A 19,095-nucleotide genomic window follows, 5' to 3' on the forward strand; every position below is an offset into this window, starting at 1 on the left:
CAACCTCTTGAGAACCTAAAGGATGAAAAGTTCCAGTCCAAGTTATATATACAGACACACACACACAGATAGACATGAAGAAAGTGGGTTAATGGTGTACTATTTAAGTCAAGAAAAAGTTGAAATCTTGAACCTCTAAATATTGGGTAACAGCTAGTGTTAAAAGTGCATAAAGTTCTGCTATTATCTACAAGAAACAATGGAGGAATCACATACATTGTTTATATTCACTTTTCTTGCTACACAAGCAAGCTGAGTCCATAAACAAAGGCATACCTTTTCCTCCGTTTTTAATGGTTTTCTTGTTTTTGGCTACTTTTTATATTAAGAGAGAGAGATTGTGAGACCTCGTCATCCTCAAGGAGTAAGTGGTCAAGCATGAAGATGATGGGAAGACCACGAGTCGATGGTGGTCGATCCATGAGTTGATTATGAGTAGTTTCATGTTATGAAATAAAAATGTTAGCTAAAGTTAGTTGAATTAAACTAAAAATTCAATTTAAATAGAAATTCAATTTAATCCTTGAATTAAACTAAAAATTCAAATAAACTCAGAATATCACAACTTTTTTTATCATATATATATATATTTCTTTTTCCAAATAATAAATTTAAATTTATTATGATTATCACAACTTTTGTTTCAATATAACTACTATCATATATTTTCACTTTTAAATTGATTATAATTATTTTTAAATGTTAATTTAGTAATCTAAAAAAATGATATTTTATCGATTCAATTTTTTAAAACTTATGCTTTTATAGATATTATAGATAGATTATAGATTATAGGAATAGGGTCTAATGGCCAAAAGAAAAATTATGTACTATGTGAAGGCGAATCAATAGATCCAAAACATTTGGCCCATCTATTTTCTCGTCATACAAGTATTTGCAAGTTTTCTTTCAGATGTAAGTAAGTTTCAAGATTGCCACTCCTTGTCTTCAAATCTCGCTTACATAAAATTGAGATTCTACAACCTTGAGGAAGATCCAATGCCAACACTAGAGAAGCTGCCGAACTTAAGGGTTTTTGAATTCGAAGTAATTTTCAAAGGAAAAGAAATGTTTTGCTCTGCGCAGGGTTTTCCTAGACTTGAGTCTCTAAGCCTTTGGAGTCTCCACAATTTGGAGGAGTGGAAGGTGAATGAAGGTGCTATGCCTTCTCTTCAGCGATTGGAGATTGGGAAATGCGGAAACTTGAAGATGATTCCAGAGGGGTTGAGGTTCATTACAACCCTCAAAGAACTGAAGATTGAATCAATGCCAAAGGCATTCAAGGATGAAGTGAAGGAGAGAGGAAAAGATTTCTACAAGGTCAAATATGTTCCTCGTATCATATTTTCAAACTGAGACTTTCGATTAAAAGATAATTGAGAGGTAATTTTATAGCCTCTAGTTTAGGAAATGTTTCCTGCTTTCTTTGCATGTTTAGATCTTATTTCCAGCTCGTAATTATTCAAGTTTCACCTAGTTTTGCTTCTTATATATCATCTATTTTTTACAATATCTCAGCATTTGTCAACACACCAATGAATTACATTTATTAAAAGCTGTACGAAGTTTGATAATACTCAAGCTTGATAATACCAATGAATACAATCCTACTAATTTGGGTTGTTTATGGTTTTTTACCTTGTAGGGACTAAATTGGAGGTAAAAAGCTTGGTGCCGAAAATACAAAGTGTGGAAGACTTGGGGCAAAAATTCAAAGGAGAGATTTATGAACATAAGATTTTGTTTAAATTTGAATTTTATCTTAGGATTATTGTTAGGATTATTATATTGTTTAGATTTAATTTCAAATTATATCTTTTAAACATTATCATTTAAAGTTTAAATAGGATCAAACTAAGGTTTTTTATGTACTATAAATAGGGGATGGAGTGACATGAATACTCACTCGTCACTTTTGTAAAAAATGTCCTTCTCTCTAAGGCTCTTAGCCATTTTGTTTCTTTTCTTTTCTCACTAAAATTTCATTTCAAAAGTAATCTTTTCATTTTGTGCAAAGAATGACCACTTTGTATGTTTTGGGAAGGTTGCACAGTCGGTTCGCTAATTTACGACGTCAAGGCTAATCAAGATAACCAGAGGTTGGAATCCCTCAATTGAAAAATCCTTTTTTTTTCTCAATTCTGTTTCTTATCACAATTACGATTTCGATCTATTTAATTTCAATTCATTCATATTTTTAATTATGTTTTATTTTATTTTTTTCTAGGTCAGCTGTTTTTCTTTGGCACGACCGTGCTCAGGATTTCGAGAAATGAGGAACCATGGCGATCTAGTCCCTGAGTATTTGACCCGACTCCCCTATACTTTTCGTTATTTAGGGATATGATATTTTTAGTGTTATATGGTGGGTGATTTGGAATTATCTTCCCTCTTCTATATATCTATTGTTGTTCACATAGACTGGTTGCTTCTTTGTTTTTTCTTTTCAAATTACAATAAAACGATTGCAAGATATGGTATAGCTCTCTGGATTAGCAAGATACGAAACCCCTCCTCCATTTCAATTTCCTTTCATCTAAATTAATTACACAGTAATTTTTGTCTTTTAAAACATAAAATTGCAGATAAGGAGACGTCACTGACCCTTGTTCGAACATAGCATTGTTTTTATTTTTTTCCTATATTTATTTGTTACTTTTGCTTTCTTCTTATTTTACCGTCTGCTCGAGTCTTTCTCTCTTCCTTTATCATATACTTAATGTAATATTAGAAGCCAAAGAAGAACCATTCTTTTCTCTTGTAAAATTCAACACTTCGTTGTCTATAATCATTTCTACTCTTCATTTTCCTTAAATATAAGTGTTTGATATATATTTAGATATGGATACAAAATAAGAGAATATGATCTTAATATATACCTATTTTTTTAAAAATGAATATATATATATATATAAATTTATGTTGGACACATTTCTCGTTTCAACATATTTCCTCATTTTGTGCCAGCCAATTGGCATTCAACGCAATCTTTTCTATTTTTATTATGCTAATCCTTAACTCAATAATCTTTATTATGATATTGAATTCAATAGTTGCACTTCATCCCAACACATTCAAAGAAAAAATAGGAAAAATCAAATCTTACCAACCAGTAATATGTAAATATATGTAATCCATGATATCTTTATCTATAAAATATAATAGGATAAATCAAATCATACAATAAGTAAATGAGTAAATATAATCTAGAAGTTACAAATTACATTATCAAACAAAAAGAAAGAAGATGCCATTGGATTTTGTATCAACATTTGATGGTTAGCAAGCGATGCTTTATAGAAGAAAAAGAATCTAAGGGAATCAAAGATCCCAAATTCGAGATCTATCTTAGTTGATTTAAGATTTTGTATCGCCATGTTCTCATTCTTTGGAAGCTTTTCTTCTTATATCTACCAGCAATATCTAGATGATAATAAGCTAAAAATAAATAAAAGTAAAAAAAATTTTCCCAAAATTTAATTTGGATTTGATAAAAAGATTGAAAATAGCATGTGTGCACAAATCTTGAAATATAGGGTCGGCATGGGAGAAATATCCTAAAACCCAAAGTTAAAGATTTATGAAATTCAATATGATCTTATTATTTTCGTTATAAAACTCAATGATAAAATGTATATAATATCCTATGTTATTCGGATTAGAATACGAGAGAATAACAGCCAACTATTTGTAGTTCAAGGTGTGATAAAATCTCAGTAGCTAAGTTATGAATGTTGCAAAATACCATACAAAATCACAGCCACATTTGTTAGTATGACTATTTTGGGTGATCAAAGGCAAAAATTGTTAGTCATTGAGCAAACAAGATGAACAAATTTAGATATTCCAATTACGTTCAAGCACTTGACAAATCCTTTACGCAATGGCTTCACACTCATTCTAGGACCTTCACAATGCAAAACCGACCATTTCTTACAATTAAGCTAACATCACACATATGATAATATATGTACATAACATAGATGGAAGATGATTATGTGGACCAAAAGCTATGTAAGTTTGACTCAATACATGACCATGAGACATGCACGATTATTCAATAACGATATGAAAATACTTGGAGGAAAAACTAAATACATCAATATCTAACATTTACATCTGAGTTTTTAAACTAATTTTTTTATCTAATTACCAAAACGACTAAATCGTAATGTATGCAAAACTCAAAAACTATCCAGTCAAGAACAAACAGTGGTTGGTTAACTTTGATGTGGTTCAATAATCATCAAATTAGGGATCTAAATTGCTTAAATTCCAAAAGTAGTTCCATTTTACCTCTCGGTCTCAACTTTACCAAATTAGACAAATTAGTCTACTTTATCTCTCAATTTCAGTGGTTAACTCAAGACTAATGAATTGGTACCTAATAAGATTACCTCTCGGTCTCACTTATCCTGATTTTCCCTAAGGGGTGTCAATACTAAGTTTTTAGGCTTATTAAATTTAGTCTAATTATTGAAATTTAGTCTCTTACTCAAAAATCAGCTTGCTCACATCTCCATCAACCAATCCCCTTAAAGTTTAGTATTCATGCTAAAAACAAAGCTAACAATTATAAAAGAAGAAAACATGACAATCATTAACATCAAACTTAACAAGAAAATACAAGTTGAAATTTGTTACTTGTAAAACTTAAAAATAAAAGTGAAGATGAGTAATCGACAACAAAAATATGAACAAGGAACATTGAAGTTAAAGTTTTGTTACAGATGGAATTAAAGGAAACTAAAATAACAATAAGCAAAATATTAAAATGTCATTACAAGAGAAGGGGAAGTACTAAAAGTGTAAATAAACCCTAGCTACAGTGATAACTAACTTAATGAATGATGAGAACAAGAAGAAAAATGAAATAAGATTAGCACTACAGCTATAGAAGAAGAAGGAAAATGTAAAACCCTAAAATGTGTAGAGAAAACTAAGAAAAAACTACTCTAAACTATGTCTAATGGTCCTCTTTCTTCAGCCAAATTTTGGCTTCTTTTAGTAGCTATTCTGACCCATTTTTCTTGACTAAAATGCCCTTGAACGTTTCTTTTTATTGGTGTTTTAGTTGGACAAGGACTACCCCTAATGTCATTTTTGGTCCCCTCATGACAATATTGCAATATCCAACACAGAGTATCGCGTTATCGTGGACTGTCTCAAATGGGGGTCTTCCTTGGTAGCTGGGTATCGCGATACCTAAGGGGGATATCATGATACCACTATAGGTGGTCTTCATTTCAAGCCTGTGGAAGGTATCGCGATGTCCATGTTGTGATGTCGTGATACCTCTTTCCTTTGTTATGTTTTTGCACAATTTCGGGTCATCGTCAAGTTCCTACAACACTTAATCGATCGTTAGGGTCCAAATGGCACATTTACCAATTTGAGTCTCAAAATGAGCACAAAACACAAAACACATTAAACACTTATTAAATCTAAAATCTAAAAACTACGCTAAACTACAGAAAAAAACACTAATTTGCTTGAAAACAAGCTCCTTAAGTATAACGAGGAACCCTAATTTGACATATCAAATTACGGTAGATCAGTTGTCCTTTCAATTCGACCCCACAACCTGAGTTGTTGCGGTGATCACCCAATGTCACTAGGCCAAGAGTTTGGGTTCTATGTACTAACTTGAAGTTGAGGCATATTGTTAAGAAGATTTCAATTTGACATGTTTAATTTTTTAATTTAACTCGAATAAATTTATTTAACTTGACTTAAATTTTATTTCACTCAACTTGATTAAAAAATTTTCAAATCAAGTTAAGATGATAAAATAAGATTCATTAACTCAATGGACTCAAAATTTTTTTGACTAGATCCGATCAAACGCTCAACCCGTTAGGTGAGATGATGTTTAGGGATTTGTTTTGTAAAATCATTTTTTTCTCAATCATTCCTCATAATATAGAAAATAATAAGTTAAGTTATGCCATTAGTCCTTGTACTTTACAAAATTTGTGGATATAATCTCTATACTTTATTTTGGACATTTTTAATAAATGTACTTTTCAAATTTGAAAATTTTAATCCTCACCAAACGATAATTGCTAAATTCATTAAGTTAAGCTTTGTTATTTTCAAAATATTACATGACAAACAAATTATTATATGTGTAATGCCATGTCACTTGTTATTTTGACATATTACTCACCAAAATTCCACTTAATGGATTAAAGACTTTCATTTGTGTGGACACTTTGAAATTTCAAAATTCAAAAAGTAGAGGGACTTACAATGATCTAATTGGAGAATATAGGCTAAATCTATAACTATACTCATAGTATAAGACTAGTAATTGAATTTAACCAAATAAATTTAATTGCTACAGTTTGAGTTAAAACTAAAATTTTAAAATTAAAAAAAATACAGAAATTGAAGTTGACAAATTCAAAAATATACATATTAAAATTGATAAAATTAAAAGTGCACTGACTAACCTTATTTTTTGTTAATCTTTCTTTTCCTTAATTAAATGTTCATGAGGTATATTATATATCTTAATATATAAATATTTAAAATTAAATATATGTATGTCGGACACATATTCAAGTTCGATATTCGTCTTAAATTCGTGCAATACGGTTAAATATTGGTGAACTAGTAGTTGATGAAGTATTATATACATCCTTGGAATGCTCCATTCAACGAATTTATTTCAGCTCCATATGCTTAAAACACCTCCCATTTCTAACATATTTCCTCATTTTGGGTAATCCGATTGGTATACAACGTAATCTTTTTCATTGTTTAGTATCTTAATTCTTAACTCAACAATCTTTGTGACGATAGGGTCCAATGATTGCAATTCATCTCGACACTTCCGAACCAGAAAAAGAAAAAAAATTCACCAATTAATTACATGTCAACACATATAATCCACAATATGTTTATCTCGAAGATTAAATAAGATAAACTAAATCACAAAGAAAATAAACGAGTAAACATAATCTAGAAATTCCAAATTACATTATCTAACAAAATTCAAAAAGAAATAAATGGTTGCATTTCATTCTTTAGGGTTTGTTCTTATATCTACCAACAATAGCTTGATGATAATAAGCTGAAAAGAAAAGGATAATTGATTGAATATTTCAAATACACTTAATTAATACAAATGATATTTATCAATAAATCTAAAATTTGAATCCCTCATTTGCAACCTACTTTCTAAAAACTGCCAGAATGAAATCAAATTATCTTATTTCAATTCTCAATTTTCAAGAAATATTTATTTCATTTGACTTATTTTCTTTCTAATTTTATGTTATTCAGATTCGATGAAAATATTGAACATAATATGTGTGCAAGTCAAGATGTCCGAGTCTTGAAATGTAAGGTCGAAACGGGAGAAATATCCTAAAACTCGATGCTTAAAGATTTATAAAATTCAGTATAATCATGTTGTTTTCATTATAAAACTCAATGCTAAAATGTCTATGATTCGAATTATGTTACAAGAGAAAAATAGCTAACTATTTTAAGTTCAAGGTGCGAGAAAATCTCAATAGCTAAGATATGAATGTTGTAAAATACCACTCAATCGCAGCCACATTTGTTAGTATGACTACTTTGGATGAAAAGTTCTATTCCAAGTTATATATACACACAGAAATACACATGAAGTGGATTAATGGTGTATTATTTAAGTAAAGAAAAACGGTTCTAACTAAAAGAAAGAGTTGAAATCTTGAACCTGTAAATATTGGGTAACCGCTGGTATTAAAAAGTGCATAATGGTCCACGCTTAGCTACAAGAAACAATGGAGGAATCACGTACGCTGTTTGTATTCATTTTTGTTTGCTCCACAAGCAATCCAAAACCATAAACAAAGGCATATCTTTTTTTTCCTTTTTTACCTTTGCTGCTTTTTAGATTCTTCGTTCAATTCAAGTTCAAAAAACTATACTCTCTCTCTATATATATGTTTATATTCACTTTTCTTGATACACAAGTCAACCAAAACCATAAACAAAGGCATAACTTCTTCGCTTTTTTAAAATGATTTTTCGTTGCTTCTTTTTCAATTTTATTCAATTGAAGTTCAAAAACCCTACTATATATATATTAAGAGAGAGACCTCATCATCCTCAAGGATTAAGTGGTTAAGCATGAACTTGATGGGAAGGCCACAAGTCGGTGGTGGTCAAATCATGAGTTGATTATGAGTAGTTTCATGTTATGGAAAAAGATGTTAGTTAAAATTAGTTAGTTGACCGCTGCATTTTGAGGTTGAGAGTTTATCAAAACGATACGTTTTGATGTTTAATGAAAGCGGTGCGAATTAAATATTTTGATCACTCTCCCATTAGTTATCGTTAGATGAGTGATAGGAAGTTAATGTGGGCTTTTTTATTGGTCTAATAACAAATTTAATCATCTAATGTTTACATATTCTATTAATTTGATTTTAAATATAAAATGTTCAATGATTTAACCCTAAATGTTTACAAAATCTATTGTTATAGTTCAAATCCTAAAATTTCAATAAATTTAGTCTTCAAAATTTGTAAATTTAATTTTAATTCCAAAAATTTTAGAAAAAGGAAAGATATATTTTATGTTATATAAAAGAAAATCTAGCTCCATCCAACATTTTAAATTCTTTTCTTTTCTCTTCACATTTTCATGGCAACGAAAAAACCAACTCATGGATGAATTAAGCAAATTAAATCAAATCATATAAATCGAACAAGGAATTTAATTAAAAAGAAATTCTTCACATGCAGCAAGGAGGGACTTCCTCTGGTGGAATCAAGGGGATTGATAGAAACAGCTCAGGCTCGAACAAGAGCTTCATTGGGCTTAAGATCAGGAACAGACACATCGGATCAAAGCTGCAACACCTCAGGTCCACCGAACCGAGGCAGCAATACCACACTGCAACTGTTGACATAGCACCGAATTGAACCCACTTTCAATGATAACTCCATAAAGGGTTTGGGTTTTAAGCTTTGAAGTTCCCCTTTTTCTACTCAAAATTTCTGAATTTCAGCTCCCTCCTTTTGTTAAATGAAGGAAAAGCAAAGGAGAGACACGGAAGTGTTTTAATCCACATAGAAAAAAGTGATTATGTGACTTGTGAGTGGGGGCCTAGGGGGCGTGGAAGAAGAAGATGAATATTGCATAATCAATTTTTACTTGCTTATTACATTCATAATTAAATAAATAAAAATTTCTAACCTTATCTATTAAATCAAGTTAGGATGTTCAACTTGATTTTTGTTTGTTATAAGTATCATATATTATAAAAATTAATTATATTTTAATAATTTAGAATTAGAACTAAATTGACAAATTTCAGAAATTTTGAGCTTAAATTTATTTTTATTTTTAAGAATTTGAACTAAAATGAGAAATTTTGTAAATATCAAGGATTAAATTTGTTGGAAATTTTATATTTAGAATCAAATGGATAGAATGTCTAAACAAGTTCATATCATTTTCTTGTCACTCATCTAATTGCAACTAATGAGGAAGTGATCAAAATATTTAATTTCTAAAATTTAATGACTAAATAAAAATTAATAATTAAGTGATCAAAATAGAATGAAATCAATAATTTGATGACCATTTTGTAGTGTACCCTATCTTAATCCATCTCACAACCAAATTTCTCTGTCTTTGCCTAATTTCTCGTCATTGTCAAATTTTAATAGAATTAACATTTTTATTTAAAAATATCTTTAATCATTTAATATATTTTAATAACTAAATGTTAATTCCATTAAGAGTCAGTTTATTTACATGTAAAAAGTTATATAATATGAGTCTATTGAACCGATTCAATCATAAATTTTATTATTATTGGTTTATATAATGGTTTAATTTTGAAAATATTTGGTTTAACATTTAGTCATCCCTTTGATCAATTTTAAATTTTAGAAATAATTTTGTTTTTGTTTACATTTAAATGTACAGTTTCTAATGCATATGTGTTACATTTGATTTCAAGCCATTAATCCTTAATTACTTTTTAAAATAATAGTTCTCTTAGTTTTTAAATAATGTATAAATTTATAATTATATAAGAAAGTAAACTATAATATTAATTTTAAAAATTAAGTAAAACAGAAGGCAATAATTTTATAATAATTAATGATAAATATGAAAAATATTCACAATTATAAAACAAACCGTTTAAGAGTATATAAACTACTTATACAAAATTTTTTAAATTAAAGATGAAAATATATATATATATAAATATACATAATTTATAAGTGAAAAATATACATAATTTTATTCATAAAAATACATATGATAATATACAGACAAGGTTATAAAGTAATTCATAGGAATATAGCTTTCTTGTTTGTATTCTCATTCGGTTATGAATATAGCTTTCTTGTTAGTATTCTCATTCTATTTTGAACATACCTTTCTTGCTTGTTTTCTCATTCTATTATGAATATACCTTTCTTGTTCGTATTCTCGTTCTATTGATGATTAATGTTGCTTTATAATTGTTTATAAATTTAATAGAACTATATATTACTACTAAAAGTATAAAAGGGCAATGATTTGCAATTGCTTTTATAATTAAGTACTGCTTCTTGCAATTGTTTTCCCAGCAAGATTGAAATCCAAATTCAAGATTTTAAAGAATTTTCTGAGCTCGATCACTATTATGGCTTTGTCTGCTGTGACATCTGCAGTGACAACAATCGGCAACCTGCTAACTGAGGAAGCCATATTCCTATGGGGCGTCGAGGAGCAAGTTGATCGTCTGCAAACAGAGCTCAAATGGATGCAAAGATACTTAATGGACGCAGAGACAAAACAATCAAAGGATGAGATGATTCGTCTTTGGGTTGCTGACATCAGAGAGCTTGCTTATGATGCCGAGGATGTTGTCGAGGAATTTGCTCTCAAGATTGGACCCAAAAACAAAGGAGGTCTTGCGAGTTGTATTAAAAGATCAGCCTGCTGTTTGAAAGAGGGATGGGTGCTCCATGAAACCAGGTCAAAGATTGAGAAAATCATAGAAAGAATCAACGACTTGGTCCGACGACTACAGGCCTACGGCGTAAAGGAATTAAAGGACAGAGGAGAAGAATCAAGTTCTTCAACTGAAAGACGAGAATCAAGGCGGCCTTATCCACATATTATGGATGATAATATTGTAGGACTAGTTGATGATACCGAGGGATTGGTCAAAGTTCTGACGAACGAAAGTGGATGCAAGGTTGTTACAATATGGGGCATGGGTGGTCTGGGAAAGACCACACTCGCCAAGAAAATATATCACCATCCTCAGGTTAGAGATTATTTCGAAAACTTCGCTTTTGTATATGTTTCTCAACCATGCCAGAAAATAAATGTTTGGGAAGACATTCTATCTGGTTTCAAAACTTCAAATGTCAAGGATAGGAAGAAAAGAGATGAAGAATTAGCAGAGGATAGGAAGAAAAGAGATCAAGAATTAGCAGAGAAGTTGTGTAAAACTTTGGAGGATAAAAAGTGTCTGGTGATACTTGATGATGTTTGGACCAGTGAAGCTTGGGATAGTCTAAAACCTGCCTTTCCAGTTGCAACGGGCCGTGATAGCAATAGCAAGATATTGCTCACCTCTAGAAACAAGGGGATAGTTTCAGACGCTGAGATAAGAGGTAAAATTTTCTTAATTAGGTAAAATTGAATACACTTATTCCTTTTATGGAAAATAACTATGTATCTTATTTCAGAGTTGAAGTGCCTAAACGATGAAGAAAGTTGGGAATTGTTTCAAAAGATTGTATTTCCTCAAACAGGTAAATATACGTATAGCAAAATTCTTGTTATATGCTAAATTATTAAAATATATAAAATCTATTTTATTTCAAAATTTCAAAACCTTAATATGAAATAAATAAAAGAAATCAAGGCTTTGTAGTTTATCAATTAATGGTACACGCACGTAAATATAATTAATAGGTAAATTCATTATCTTTTATATTATAATTTTTAATAACTTCACTATTGCTTACCGAATAAATTATATTAGAATCATCTTAAAAATATAGTTTTAGGCACTAATAAAATAGTGTTACATTATTAAATTTTTAAGATAATTAAGAATTATTATACACTCATTTATATTTAATATTTTCTCTAACTTAATTTAACTTTAATTAAATTATTTAAAATAATAAATTTTTAAATTATAAACAATCATCTTTTCTTCTTTTACAAATTTTAATCATTTTATTTTTTTCATAAGTTAATATTTTTTTATTTTTGAGCAACCAATTTTTTTTTAAATAATTTTTGTGCAATATTTTTCATGTCATTGACACATAATTTTGATAATTATTTTATCTTGAACTCAAAACGCCAAACATTGAACTCGAACCCTGAACCTAAACCTTGAACCCCGAATCTCACAGTTCAAGGTTTGGATTCGAGATTTAAAGTTTAGAACTTGAGGTTCAAGTTTGAAGTTCAAGGGTTTAGGGTTATGGGTTACAAGTTTAGAATTCATGGTTCAAGAGTTTGGGGTTATGAGTTTGGGGATTTATGTTTTGGATTTAGGATTTAGGATTCTAGATTCAGGGTAAAAAAATTACCAAAATTATGTGTCAATGACATGGAAAAAATTGTTGAAATGAAAAAATTGTTGAAATGTTATTACATAATTGGAAAGGGACTATGAATAATGTGGTCAGAAGGATCCATAAAATAATTTCTCCATGAATGAGTGTATAATAATAATTCATTTCTTTAAAATTTGATGATGTGACAAAAAAACTTTAATTTTTAGGATCATCCTAATGTTACCTTAATTATTGGATTATATGCTTGTTTAGTTTCTTAAGCACTTTCATGTTATTCTTTTATATGTTTATCCTGGACCCTTGCATCAGAAAGATGGAGGCGCAGGTGAACCATTCTTATCAAGAGTAAAGCCCAAGAAAGATGGTAGTTGATTCGAACAACCAGCACATCTCTTTACGACCTATTTAGCAAACCAATCCGCTAACCTATTGGCTTCTCGTCTAATAACATTGACTTTCAAAGAAGAAAGTTGCATGACCAGCTTATCAAAAACCTGAAGGACTAGCCTTAATCTCCATCTTCGATCTTGACTCTTCTTTTTAATATTCGAAGCAATAGTCTGGGAGTCAGTCTTGATTGTTACATTGGTCCATTTGTTCTTCATAGCTAATTCAATCCATCCAACCATAGCTTTAGCCTCGACAACCTCACATGAATCCACTTAATCCTTTTACCAATCCCATCCAGCATCTTCCCACTTAAATTTTTGCCTATTACTCTAATACCAGCACAAGCTATTCAGGTGTCAAATGCCCGATCACAATTTAACTTTAACCCAACCTTCTGGTGGTTTCTCCCAAATATCAGCACAAGTTTTTGACTTCCTAGTTCGATCAGAGTTATTGTTTGAACAGAGGATCCATTGAGTAGATAAGAATTCATTCATGGAGCAATTAATCCTTCGAATAATTCTCTCCAAACCAAGTTTCACACCTCCAATTGTAACCTCACAGCTAGCTTTCCAGATGTGCTAGCAAGTGAAAACAATTCTAACTTTGAAATCCTCCCTCATACAAGGCATTTGTAACAACTTTGAGAACCATCTGTCCAATGATTGAGAATCATTTTGCCCTTGAAGACCAAAACAAGCCTCATACTATATTTCCCTAACCCAATTACAACTAAGAATAATATGTTCAAAGTCTCATCTTCAATACCACATAAACAACAAATTGGGTTCGAAACACACTTTCTTTTCCATGGATTAAAACGAGATGGAATAGCATTATGACACAATTTCTATAAGAAAATTTTAACTTTGCTCGTTACCTGTAAGCTCCAAATAGCTTTCCAAGTGCTCTTATCAATTAAGTGAGAGCTGGAAGGTCGTAAAGAAGACTCATTTCCATAGTGCTTTCTCAACTCCTTGTACCCTGACTTCATCGGATATTGACCAACAGCTGTAAACGGCCACACCAATTTATCTTGCTCATCTGTTTCGTGAAGGGGAACTTTTAATTTCGCAATTTCAATATCTTCTAACCACATTGAGATACTGGGTAAGTCCCAATTTAGTTCTTCTAAACAAATGATCTCATCAACTCTTGTTGGTGAGGATCCGTCAATATTTCCAGGATGCTTTAATTTCCTATCTTTAACTCCCAGCAGCTGTTTATCTTCCCAAATCCGGATGATTTCGCCATTTAGAACTTGCCAAATCAAAGTCTGCTTTTAAAAACTCTTTCCCTTCAAGAATGCTACTCCACACCCATGATGACCTAGCTCCCTTTTTAGCTTCAAGGAAATTAGATTTCGGGAAATAAAGTCCTTTTAAAATCCTAGCCCAGAGAGCATCAGCATCCTGGACTAACTGTCAAGATTGTTTTGCAAGTAGAGCAAGTCCTCCAAGCTTTTCAATGAATACGTCTCTCATTTTCCTTCTGCTGAATTCATTTCCACGCATAATTTTTTAGGAAATTCGAAAAGATATCGTATACATTGAAGCGCATGCTACTGCTTTAATAAGAACCTCCCTTCCCCTTCAAGATCACGTTTGCTGCTTCCAGCCCTTAAGTTTGGTAAGGACCATTTTTTTTTTTGATATGCCTCAAAGTTAATGTTTTCGAAAGCTCCCACAAAGAAGGGACACCCAAGTAGACGCCCGAATTGTTAGCCCCCTCTATATTAGTCTCGTCTTGAATCAACCTTTCGTTGAGGAGTATTCACACTAAAAAGGTTGCTTGATTTATCATACTTGACCCTTCGTCCAGAAGCTGCACAGTATTCTTGAAAGTTAATCATTCTCCTACAATTTAACGAATTAGCTTTCAAAAAGAACAGAGATCGTTCTCGAATAACAAATGTGACACTATTGGATAATGACTACCAAGGCTAATCCTAGAAATAAAACTAGACTCGAGTCTAAGGCTAATCGTACGAGGGAGAACATTCACAACAAAAAGGAAGAGGGTAAGGTGATAGAGGGTCACCTTACCTTAGACCTCTAGATGGATAGATTTTTCTACTAGACTTACCATTAATAAGCAAAGTGTAAGAAACACTCCTCACACACTCCATTATCCAATCAATCCATGTTAAAGCAAATCTCATTTTTCTTAAAATAGTTTCTAGAAATCTCCACTCTACTCTGTCATATACTTTATTCATGTCGAGCTTCCAAGCAACCTCATATTTCTTACCCCTCTTCTTCAATTTCAATGATGAAAACCTCTTGAGCAATTAAGAAGTTATCATGTATTTGTCTACCTACCACAAAAGCACTTTGATTATTCATAATCACTACCCTAGAACTCCTTTCAATATATTCACCATGATCTTCGATATGATTTTTTAGGCAAAATTATAAAGATTAATTAGTCTAAATTATGTAATTAATTCAAAATATTTAGTCTTCGAATTAAAATTATCTCAATCTCATTTAAACCCATCCAAATTTCCTTCCTAAAAAACAAAAAACTCTTAATAGCTTCCAAAACATCCTTTTAATAATTTTCCAATAATTATGATAGAAAATTCGCTAAAATCATTTGCAAAAAAGAGATTAATTTAATTGTTTTGTATGCTTAACTTCTACAATATAAGTAAAATCTTATAATTTTATCTCTGAATTCTCTCAACACAAATTTCTAACCCTTATTTATAATCTCATTTGTTTCTAAGAGGATATCCAATTTAAAATTAAATAGTCTTTTTATATAATGAATTATATATTTATTTGAATCTCCTCTTAAATTAATTAGAGTGAAGTTTCTTATTTAGTATTGACTGTTCCATAAAGTATTCAAAGTTTTCAAATAGATTTATTTTTTAAGTGTAGTTAATAACCGTAATAAAAACTAAATTTTATAAGTGATGAATTTATATTAAGAATTATTTAATAAATTAATAAAATATAAGTTTGAGTTCATCTATTTTTACATTTCTTTCACCTACTTAAATTAATTCCTAATTTTCCTAATTTTTTTAAATTTTATTCCTAATTTTTTTATACAGGAAATATAATCGATGAGAAAATAATCGAGTTAGGAAAGAACATGGTTAAACATTGTGCAGGGCTGCCATTAGCCATTGTTGTATTGGGAGGAATTTTGGCTACAAAGAATTATTCATTAAACGAATGGCAAAAGATATCTGACAATGTAAAATCATACTTGAAGAGAGGCAAAAATCAGGGACCAGAGGATGTGTTAGCATTAAGTTATGATGATTTGCCTCCTTATCTAAGACCATGTTTCCTCTATCTAAGCCATTTTCCGGAGGATTACACGATAGATGTGGATAGATTGATTCAATTCTGGCTTGCTGAAGGTATTGTGTCATCAAAGCAAGAAAAAAGAGACGGTGGGGAAATTGCGGAAGATGTGGCGGAGTCTTATTTAATGGAGCTTGTGGAAAGGTGCATGATTCAAGTACGAGAAAGAGATGTGGCAACCTTAAAGGTCAAAAAGATTCAAATGCATGATCTGATGAGAGATCTTTGCTTATCAAAGGCAAAACAAGAAAATTTTGTCTTCATTGTTGATCGATCGAATGCATCTTCATTATCTATGATTCGGAAGGTTCGTAGGGTTTCTGTGCATGAGTCTTTTTTCATACAATGCATTAAAAGTCCAAATATTCGATCACTTTTGTTCTTCAATCAGTGCTATCCGGAGGAGGCATTAGAAAAATGTTTGCCCTTGGAAGTGTTGAATTACGTTAAAAACCATTATGACGATTGTTGTAATCCACTATTTTGGATTCTTCAGATTTCGGCAGGTTCTACAGTACGTCTTAAATTTCGGGTATTTTGGAGATACATGTTCAACAACTTCAAATTGCTAAGAGTCCTAAACTATGACAAAGCAAGAACGTCATATGGTTTTTGGCCCGGGTGGGAGTTACCCAGTGATATAGGGAATCTCATCCATTTAAGATTCTTGAGTCTAAAGGATGTTCTGTTCTTCCGGACAATGTTGCCATCATCTCTAGGCAACTTAAGGTGCTTGCAAACCTTGGATTTAAGAGTTAGGAATCACAAAATTCATGTACCTAATGTGATATGGAGGATGGAGCAACTAAGACATTTATATCTCCCTCTCTATTGTAAAAGCAGTATTAAGTTGGAGTTGGGTACTTTGAGAAAACTCCTAACACTTGTGAACTTCAACACCAAGTATTGTTATCTGAAGGATCTTATCAACATGACAAATCTTAGAGAGTTGGAGATTTATGGGCCTTTTTATATTGAAAATTTCAATGAGAAGGAGTTGGGCGAGAATCCTCCCATAATCGGAAGTAAATATATTCATTCCTTGTCTATTGGTCGCATTGGGGGATCCAGCTCAAAAATAGATCCAAGACATTTGGGCCACCTCCTTTCAAATTGTACAAGTATTTGCAACCTGAGTATATCAGCAGAGATAAGTGAGTTACCAGAGTATCACTACTTCCCTTCACATCTCGCTTACATACGGTTGAGTTCGTGCGAGTTTAAGGTAGATCCAATGCCAACACTAGAGAAGCTGCCTAATTAAGGATTGTTGAATTCGAATGTTCTTTGAAAGGAAAGGAAATGTTTTGCTCCGCTCAGGGTTTTCCTAAACTAGAGTCTCTAATCCTTGCGAAGCTCAACAATTTGGAGGAGTGGAAGGTGGATGAGGGAGCCATGCCTTCTCTTCAGCGGTTGGAGATCACGCGTTGCCCAGAATTGAAGATGCTTCCAGAGGGATTGAAGTTCATTACAACCCTCAAAGAACTGAAGATTGAATCAATGCCAAAGGCATTCAAAGATAGATTGGAGGAGGAAGGAGGAGAAGATTTCTACAAAGTCAAACATGTTCCTTCTATCATATTCTAAAAATGAGGCTAATAGATTGAATGATAATTGAGAGGTAATTTCATAACCTCTAGTTTAGGACATGATTCCTACTTTCTTTACTGCTTATATATCTTTCGTTTTTGACAATGTCTCACCTTCTCACTCCATTTGTCAACACACCAATGAATAATTACATTTATTAAAAGTCAAAGGAAGTCAGACATTGATCTTTTTAGTTTTGCTTTTCAGATAAAGAAGCCATTTTTTCACCTGCTAGTGCTATTCACGGGATCAAATCCACATTTAGTTTGTTGTTTTCTTCAAATTACAATAAAAAGGTTGCAAGATAAGGTATTGGAAGAATGGGAGGTGTCTGGATTAGCAAGGTACCAAACCCCTCCTCCATTTCTATTTCCTTCAATCCAATTTAATTACACATTCATTTTGGTCTTTTAAAACATAAAATTGCAGATAAGGATACGTCACTGACCTTTGTTCCCACGTAGCTTTGGTTTGCGGTGACCATTCTTATATTTATTTGTTAGCTTTGCTTTACCATTCCTATATTTATTTGTTAGCTTTGCTTTCTCTTTCTTTTTTTTCCCTACTTAAGTCTGCTTGAGTCTTTTTCTTTTTTTATATGTACTTAATGTAATAGTATAAGCCAACCATGCTTTTCTATTGTAAAATTCATCACTTCATTATTTTATATTTGTATGTTGGACACATTCCCGTTTCAACATATTTCCTTATTTTATGCAAGTCGATTGGTATTCATCATAAAAATTACGATATCATATCAAGTTTAATGGTTACACTTCCAAAACAAAAAATAGGAAAAATTAAATCTTACAAACTAATAACACTTCCAAATTACATTGTCTAACAGAAAAAAAGAAGATACAATTTGAATTTTTTTATCAAATGGTTTGGCAAGCTATGCTTTATAAAAAACGCAAAGGAATCCAAGGGGATCAAAGATTCCAAAATCGATATTTAGATTCAAGATTTTGTATCCCCATGCTTTGCTTCTTATATCTATCAACAATATCTTGATGATAACAAACTAAAAAAAAATATTCAAGGGAATCGAAGATTTCAAATCCAACTTAATCGATTGATTAAATGCTAAAGTTACATATTTTATGTAATTAAGTTGGTTAATTTATGAGAATGCACCACTAATTTTTCCATATTTGTTGAATTTTGTGCAGGAATGCAATTTGGGGCTAAATAGAAGAAAAATGAAACAATTGGGCCAAATTAAAGAAAAAAGCAAAGA

General features: G+C 31.2%; 1 protein-coding gene and 1 pseudogene across 10 annotated transcripts in view; one reads left to right on the plus strand and one right to left on the minus strand.

Moving 5' to 3' along the window:
* The window catches only part of LOC105784769 (pentatricopeptide repeat-containing protein At3g14580, mitochondrial), a 147,915-nt gene that overhangs the window by 114,903 nt on the left and 13,917 nt on the right, over positions 1-19,095 (minus strand). The window lies entirely within an intron of this gene.
* On the plus strand, positions 10,600-18,599 carry LOC105761354 (probable disease resistance protein At1g58602; annotated as a pseudogene).

This window comes from Gossypium raimondii, chromosome 11 (assembly GCF_025698545.1).
Source record: "Gossypium raimondii isolate GPD5lz chromosome 11, ASM2569854v1, whole genome shotgun sequence".
In the NCBI taxonomy this organism is placed as follows: Eukaryota; Viridiplantae; Streptophyta; class Magnoliopsida; order Malvales; family Malvaceae; genus Gossypium; species Gossypium raimondii.